Consider the following 8,984-nt stretch of genomic DNA (forward strand, 5'->3'; position numbering starts at 1 on the left):
CATTGGTATCAGAGACTAGGGTTGTTTTCTTGATAAAAATTCATTTTTATGTTATGAAAATAATTAGCCTCATCCAAATAAAAGATAATCGTCAAAATTTCAAGTTTAGTGTTAGTTTATATGATAAGCTAATTTATTTTCAAATTGTTGACTTGGTATTATCTAGCCTTATGAGTTAGAATAGATCAATGATAAATTATATGGTAATTTAATTAGTATAAAATATTGATCTAAATGCTTTTAAAGAACTCCATAACATGTCCTCAAGTTATGGAACATGAAAAGGGTTTTTCATAAAAATCATATTAACTCATAAGTTATGGAAAACCAAAAGTTTTCAAGAGTTACAAAACTTGCTCTCAAGTTTTGGTGTTTGAAAAGTCTCAAATTTTAAAACTCTTGTAATTAAAAGGTGTAACTATTGGGCTCATAAATTAAAAAATTAATTAAATAGTTTTAATTGTGAATTTTTATATTTAGAACCTTGAAGTTTTTGGATAGTTCAAATTACACCTTATGGACCTTATTAAATTAATTAAAGTGTTTAATTAAAAGTAGATTAATAAATCCATAATAATGACATCGTTTAAGTTTAATTAAATTAAGAGTATAATTTATTAATTAAACCATCAAGTATTTGAAAAGTTTAAAATACACCCTTATACTATATAAAATTAAAAGTTTAATATATTATATATGTATAAGTAAAAGGTCAGTCTTACCGTTAGCAGGCCTCATTCACGAAGCCGATCTATAAGGGGGTATAGGTTACTGCCTATAAAATGGTGGTTTAATGGGTGTCCACTCTCACCCACCGCTTCCTTGACTGGTGGATGGTCGTTAGCCGAACGGGTAGGATAGGACATTAATTTTCATTAAAAGTATAATGAATACCAAGTAACTAAACACTTATAAATTCCTAATCTTAGTTACTTAGGAAGAATGTGAATTTGGTGCTAACCCATGAAATTGCACTTTGCACCTTGTTAAGTCGTTAGTGGAGCGCGTGTGGTTAACCGACACACTAATCTGGGACTGACAGTGTGTGGCAAAGGGTAGCTTGATGTTTGTCATAGATCAATGGAGCGTGTGTGGTTAACCGACACATTGATTAGGTGATAAATGACATCGAGAGTACCAAGCTAATTTGCATGGTTATTCACACATTGTTTGTGATCCTCGGCATCTCAGTCACAAACTTAAAGGGCATAATCGAGATTAAACATGCCATTGAAAAGTTCAATGAATCTCAAAGAATCTAGGAATTTCAATTCATTTAAAACCTAAAGTTCATTTTCGTTTTTCATGGGGGAAATTGGTAAATCGTCATTTACCTCCCTTCAAATATTTTGCAATTTGGATTACGGCATCCCTCTTCCGAATTGTAAAATATTGTGTTGGGTCCAAGCCTTAATATATTCATTTTGGGTGTTATATTGAGGACTTAAATTAACTAACTTGAATTACTCCCAAATAGATGTGTTGGGTCAAAAATATGGTTTATGCTTTACTTTTCTAGGCAACTATATTTTTCAGTCTAGGACCGTAAACAGTGTGGTGTTTACGGCTGTATGGGTGTTCACGGCCGTGAACCTGTTTACTGTTTACGACCGTGAACGTGTTTTCGGTCAACTAATGGGTTTTCGGTCAAGGCCTTGTATTTTGGGCTTGGCCTTAGGTCCATATATATATATATATATATATATATATATATATATATATATATATATATGGGATAGTGAATATACATTACAGCCCCACCTAAGCTTAGGTACTAAACCTCTAAAATATATCGTTTTAACTAAGTAATTATACTCGATTTGGTTTTCACTTGGTAAATATATCGTCCCCAATAACAATTTTTCCCTCCATTATCGTTTTACCATCTTTGTTTTCTTTCCTCCATTACCGTTTATATATATATATGGGATAGTGAATATACATTACAGCCCCACCTAAGCTTAGGTACTAAACCTCTAAAATATATCGTTTTAACTAAGTAATTATACTCGATTTGGTTTTCACTTGGTAAATATATCGTCCCCAATAACAATTTTTCCCTCCATTATCGTTTTACCATCTTTGTTTTCTTTCCTCCATTACCGTTTATTACTTCACCCTAGTGAACATTATTGTTTTCCATGGTCACGAAGGAGGAAGATAATCAATGTTCTTGCTTCCTTATCAAAACTATTGTGTATATCATGAAACCACATCTTCAAGTGTTAATCGTGAATCCCCTAATCGTAATCTTTATATAGTAAAACAATGTATTTTCATGAGGTTTAGTACATAAGCTTAGGTGGGGCTGTAATGTATATTCACTTTTCCCATATATATATATATATATATATATATATATATATATATATATATATATATATATATATATATATATATATATATATATATACACACACACACATATATATATATATATATATATATATATATATATATATATATATATATATATATATATATATATATATATATATATATATATCTTTATACCTTAATACCTTAATAAGCATTTACCTACAAATGCTGAATTTTAAGAGGTACATCCCTTAAAACATCATTTACAACAACTTTATGCATTAGAAAATAAAGTAATCCGGTCAAACGGAAAAGGTCAAAGCTAAGCGGGTCTCAAGCTGAACAAACTCTTCCAAAACACGAATCAGTCAAATTAAATGGGTATTTCCTCACATTCAGTCGATCGAATCGATCAACAGGAGATACACTCTATATATCATCTCCTCTCTTATTTCAGTCAACATAATGTTTCCTTCAACCACTCACCATCGCCATCTCTCTCTAAAAACATGCTCCCCTTCTTCCCTCTCTTAAAATCAGAAAACCTAGATGCCCTCTTCAACCTCCGTCCTCTGGGTAATATATTTCACAGTCGTTGTGTTGCCTTCAAAACCACTGATTTTGTGTTGCCTTCAATCTGCAGATGGTTTCGATATGAGGTTAGATCGAAGCCCTAGAAGCTCTCAACTGCCTGTTGGTTCGTCCGTCGCTGCTGTTGCTATGATTGCCACCAATAAAAAATTGTATTGCTTTTCCCCTTAAATCCAGGCATATCTCCTTTAAGTGTTTTTTAATGAAGATGTTGTCGGTAATTTTGCCAGGAAACTATCCCTTATCGATCCTAGTGGGATCACTCTCAACGGGGTTGAAGATGAAGAGTTCAATCAAACCACCTTCGCCACCGTTCACCGTAACTACTAAAACTTGAGGATGAAGAATCCAATCACAGACAATTTTTTTCTACTATGGACTTCTATTTCAGGTAAATCGAGGAATGTTAGTTTGTTTCTTTTTCTTCTGTTTCGATCCATGATATATGCTTTGACTTTTACAAAGTATTTCTTCTATTTCGATCCATGAGAAATTCCCAATTATTTGTTGTTTTTTAAATGATTTTTTTTTCAGGAAATCTAACATCGATTATTTACTATCTTCTTCTTTTTTTCCTAAAATTTTAGGAATGGGATGTATGTTCGAGCTAATGGCCAATTGAAAGGATTTTAGTTGTAAATAGTGTTGAAAAGCCTCAATTTCATACAATAGTGCAACACACTTAAAACTTGATTGTATTGACATCTATTCTTGTAATATATGCAGCTATAGCAAATGTTCTTCTATTCTATGAGATTCTGAAGTGAATTGGAATGCAAACTAAAAAAGTAAGAATCTCGATTGCACACTCATTTGTTTACGATATATATTCACTCTTAGTTTTTATTTGGTGCCGAAACAGTGGTTTTTATATCAACTGTTGCTCATGATTTTTGAGATAATGAAACAGTAGTTATATGTATGTATATATGTATCCATGTATGTAGGTTTGTGTATCTGTCTGAGTATTTGTGTGTGTATTGTGTGTATTTGTCTATTTTTGTGCTTACGTGGGTGAAAAGTCTTTTATTGAGAGGAAAATTTAATGATGAATTTGTTTTTTGTAAACTTGTTGGGACAACTATTTCAAATCCACAATAAAAAGATTAATGGATGAGAGAATTCTTAGTGTGAAGATGACAACTTTTCATTTTTTGTGCTTAAACATTGTTTTGTTCCTGGTTCCCTTATTTACAGCTCTGTACAACTTGTGATGGCTAAGGAACATGTGTATTCAAGGGGTTAGATCTCAAGACCAAACCTCTAAGCTGTAAGAGAGCAACTCCACGGGAATAGGAGCACCAGGGCAAAAAACGTCAGAACAGAAGAGACCTTAGCAAAAGACAACCAACTAATAGGAGAAACAAGCAAAAAGGTAAACACAATATATGTGTATATTTATGTATGTAAGTGTGGAAATTTTTGTGTGTATCTGGATGTATACGTGATTGTGTAGTTTTGTTAATCAAAGGATTTGTTTTATGGTTTGATTGCAAGTGTGAAACAGAAATCTTGAACTCAAAGGTGGTTGTATTTGTCGTACTCGGATAAATAGATGTGGGTTCTTGACTCTTTGGATATGTGTCTACAAAGGGTGTTGATTTCTTTGGATGTTCGCTGGTGCATGCCTATTTTTCTATCAAATTGACAATATTACACTTGTTGATGTAGAGAAGAGTCTTGGGTACAGAGCTGGTTCTTGATTCTAAATTTTGGAAGTTGGTCATTAAGGATTCATCACATGGAATATTCAATAGGTAATTCATATTATAGATCTCTTTTTCCTGGAAATGGACCATTTTGCCCCTGAGTATTGTTCAGTACAAATGATGTTTATTTTCGTTGTTGAAGCTATATTTAATTGGATGTGGATTTCCTCTTAGCGATGTTAACTCCTCATGGTGTCTCATATTTTTTATTTTAGTGACCTTTTTTCCCCTGAGGATAGACATTTCTAATTTTTGGTTGTTGTGGTTGTTTTTTCTCTAGCACTCCTTTGGTGGTGCCCTTGTTGCTGTCTGTACTGTAACCTATTTTCCCTTGGAATTGCTTTGCATTAAATCTCTAGGAAGTTAGTTGGTTATTTTCTCTTCTCTATTTCCTGTATTGTTCATTTTTGAATATATTTATTACATTATAGTGTTTTTTTATTTCTTTGTGATATAACTATCGATCCATGCTTTTATCCGTACATATTCTTTCTAAATTTACTAGCTTCTTTTGAAGTTATATCTATTAGTGTTCTTATTTAATGATTAAGCTTCAAAAACAAAAATAAACAATTTAAAAATAAAAAATTTTTATTCTGAGATTATAAAATAAACTATACACATAAGCTATTAAAAACAAAGAAACTAAATTTATTTGTTATAGGAATAAAATTTGTCGACAATTATAAATCCAATAACGGTCATATTTTGTTTACCTTTCTAGAATTTTGAAGGATAATACCATTAGTTTTCTATATATTTTACTAAGTAGTTAGATATTGTGGTTTTTAAAACGTTTAACAATTTATTGTGATGTGTTAATCTATTTATATGTTAGCTCTTTATCATTTTTGTCAAAGGGGTTTTTAAAACGTTGCTTAGCATATTATAAAACATGAAGGAAACAAATGACATTTTAATTCATTTGACAAATTTGCAAATAAACATAAAATATGAACAAAAAATGATTTTTCGTTGAATGCCAATCAGAAGCAACTTAAATACTTTTTATTGTCAGTGAATTGCAAAGATACAAATAGGCACAAGCTTTATTTGTTTAAATAGTGGGAAAACTCCTAAATCACACACTTAATTGGTTTAATGATTCATTTGTGTGTTATTTGGAATATCACGTATTTCCATAATCGCCATGAAGACTTCACCGCATTCCATAAAGAAACGCATCATCTCATTCCTCTGTAAAGAAATAAATCGCACACTACAAAACTATTCGTTGAAACGTATTTTTTGAAATGTCATGTTATCGAAAGGAAACCGGTTTTAAAAAAAATATATTATATAACACCAAAAAAACTCATAGGCGAAAGAAAACTATTTGCCTAAAAGAACAAATCGTCTCAAGAAACTAATTACCGACCGCCACAACTGCTTTGCATGGGTCACACAAGGTTAAAGATTTTCGAAGATATGGTCAAACTGATGATTTTTCTGCATTCAAGCTATTTGCACTATCATTGACAATTATCGATGAGCTTGTGAAATTGTATATTTCAAATTATTTGTAGCTCCTTTTTTATAGTAATTAGTTTTTTTTTTATTTTATTTCAACCTCCTCCTTTAACCTGTTGCTCTGTTTAATTAGTTTTGGTTAAATTGATATTTTTTTTAACGAATTGTAATTTCCAATATACTAAATCTAACATATACTTAGATGACACAAATTTTTTTTTAACGATTACATTTTAACATAAACAATAAATTATGAAATGTGGTTAATTATAGCACGAAATGATGTTTTATTTAGTTAGTAATTAATCTTTTACCAATTAGGTTTATAAATTGTTGTATTAGTAAGAAAATGTATATTAATAAGTGACTAAATTTATTTGGGTGAACAATACTTCAATAAAAATACTCATTACAACATGATTATGTCTTCATTCATTATTTTGTTGATTTCTTCTCCAAACATTTAAATTTTTTAGTTTTATCAAATTGATTAACAAAAAATCAATAATTAAAAATACATACATAAAAGATTTTCTCGGTTATGTTTTTCAATCCTAAACGAAACAAGAAAATGGTTTGGTATCCAATACATGAGTACGGTTCGTAGATTTTTCGCATTCGTATATTTTTAGCACCTCCATTATCGTATGTTGCAATTTCGTTAATCATCTGTTTGTCACTTATTTGCATGGATATCACGATATTGCATATAAACTGTTCACATAATCCCCCATGCAAATTGTAATCATTGAAACAAAAATATTCGCCAAAATAAAACTAATAGCTCCGATTCGGCTGTATGGCCTAGAAGTGTAAAGTAAATGGGTGTAGAAACTAATTTATGAAAAACTATTTGCACCCGTCGCTTGGCGCGGGTAAACAGCTACTATATATATATATATATATATATATATATATATATATATATATATATATATATATATATATATATATATATATATATATATATATATATATATATATAGGTTCATATGTGGATGGACAATTATTGTGTGAACGTAGGGACCAATGAAAATTCAGGAAAAAAATAAATTATTAATTAAATAAACAAGGGTAGATTTGTAATATTGCATATATACAATAAATAATATCCAAAAATAAATTCATATCATATTCCTTTATTTAAGCAAAATTGTGATCGGTTTGTTAGCTGCACCATTACCGTCCCCTCAATTGATTCATCCAAACCCTAGCATCACTACCACAATCTTCAACTTCTAAACAGGGAAGCACGTCGAGCATGTACGAAAAAAATGGGGTTTCCGAAGAGTCGGTGATGAAGCACGTCAAAGTGTTAAAGTTAAATCTCACATTTGTAAGCTAATTATTCTCCTTTTTTATTTCATTGTGAAGTATTTCTTAGAGGACTCTGTGAAAATAATGACCACAACTCATTCTGAAGTGGACGTCGATGGTGATCTTTTTCACATAATCACCAATGGACTTTTCAAGAGTAAATATTTTTTCTGTTAAGATAGTAAAGATGTTTATTTAGAATCTCATCAAAATATTCATCTGAAAAAGCAAAATGCGTAAATGAGGTTCTCATGAATTTGTCACTCATGTGTTTTTCTCATACCCTTATGAGTGATCATTTTATTAATTTTTAATCATTTGTTGAATTTATAACTTATACAATTATTCCGGCATCCATGGAGTAGTACAATACATATGACTATTGATTTAGAGGCGATGGGAATTGGTAGAACATCTACTATTTTTCATGTCTTTTTAATGAATTACATTTTTAACTTATTTTCTTAATTAATTTGTCAATTAAGTCACTTATTCGTTGCTTATTTTGACAGGCGGGTTCGATTGATCAATATGTGATTGAGAACTATACATAGGTAGCACAAAACACCTCTTGTCAAATTCTTGTGTATGTAATATTCTTTTTTTATTTTTAAATTATATATAGTGTTATCTTTCCCCATTAATCTTAATGGACCAAGGGTTCCATAGAACAAGTAGACTCTAAGTTATCAAACTTTATATTATTCCAATTTTTTCATTCTATTATTGCTTATTGGAGTTGGATGATTACTCCTTAGCTTACTTAAAAATTGGGCAAGCATTAAGAGTTAGGCCAAATATATTGTCCCCTGCTACAATGACTAAGATGCAAAAGCTCCCATCATCATATCCAAATGACATTGTAATATCATCAGTTTTGGATAAAAGTTGATTATAATATCTTTAAATAGGTTCTCATTGGCCTATCTTATAAAGAGAATTTGTCTCGCCGGTAAACTAAATAGATATGTGGGTTGTGTAAACACAATAGAGCATAAAGTCATTCTGACAGAATTGTATCCTCGTTTGTAATACTTTTTACATTCTTTCGAAATTTTAGGGTTCAACATACAAAAGAAGCAACATTGTTTTAGAATATCAAGGTTCATCTTACAAACGCGACATCATTCTTTCAGAATATCAAGTTTCATCTTACAAAAACAACAACATTCTGACATAATGCATTCTAAAATTTTATATCAGTATATTTTTGTATTGTCAAGAATTGCACATATATTTTTGTTTTAAGAATTTTTGACATTAGTTAAAGAATGAATGAATTTAGTTTTACTCTTTAACAATGTATTTGTATTTTTCGTGTTTGTTGTAATTCATTGAAGAATGTGTATTGTTGTTTGCGAGTATGATATTTGTTTGCTTTTTTTTTTCTTTTTTTTATCGACTTCCTTAAAAAAAATCAAATTCTTAAAGAATAGTTAAATGTCCCATTCTTAAAGAATAAATGAATAAAATTGAAACCGATAAAATTTTATGTTAAATTTGAAATTGAATTAATTTTTAATAATCATATTTTTTGAATTAAGAGAATTAATTATTCCATAAAATATGATATTTTCC

At 30.1% G+C, this 8,984-nt stretch overlaps 1 long non-coding RNA gene across 3 annotated transcripts; it reads left to right on the plus strand.

The window, feature by feature from the left end:
- The first annotated feature begins 7,278 nt into the window (after positions 1 to 7,278).
- LOC145162274 (uncharacterized) lies at positions 7,279 to 8,551 on the plus strand. 3 transcript variants are annotated; one of them, XR_013739002.1, is made up of 3 exons: positions 7,279 to 7,425; positions 7,919 to 7,992; positions 8,467 to 8,551. It is a non-coding gene; the product is annotated as an uncharacterized LOC145162274 (long non-coding RNA). The 3 variants fall into 3 exon arrangements; XR_013739003.1 differs by having other exon boundaries at positions 7,919 to 7,960; XR_013739001.1 differs by lacking the exon at positions 8,467 to 8,551 and having other exon boundaries at positions 7,919 to 8,129.
- Positions 8,552 to 8,984: the final 433 nt, after the last annotated feature.

The sequence above is a fragment of the Lactuca virosa genome, chromosome 3 (assembly GCF_052849685.1).
Source record: "Lactuca virosa cultivar CGN04683 chromosome 3, Lactuca_virosa_CGN04683_v6, whole genome shotgun sequence".
NCBI classification, from domain to species: Eukaryota; Viridiplantae; Streptophyta; class Magnoliopsida; order Asterales; family Asteraceae; genus Lactuca; species Lactuca virosa.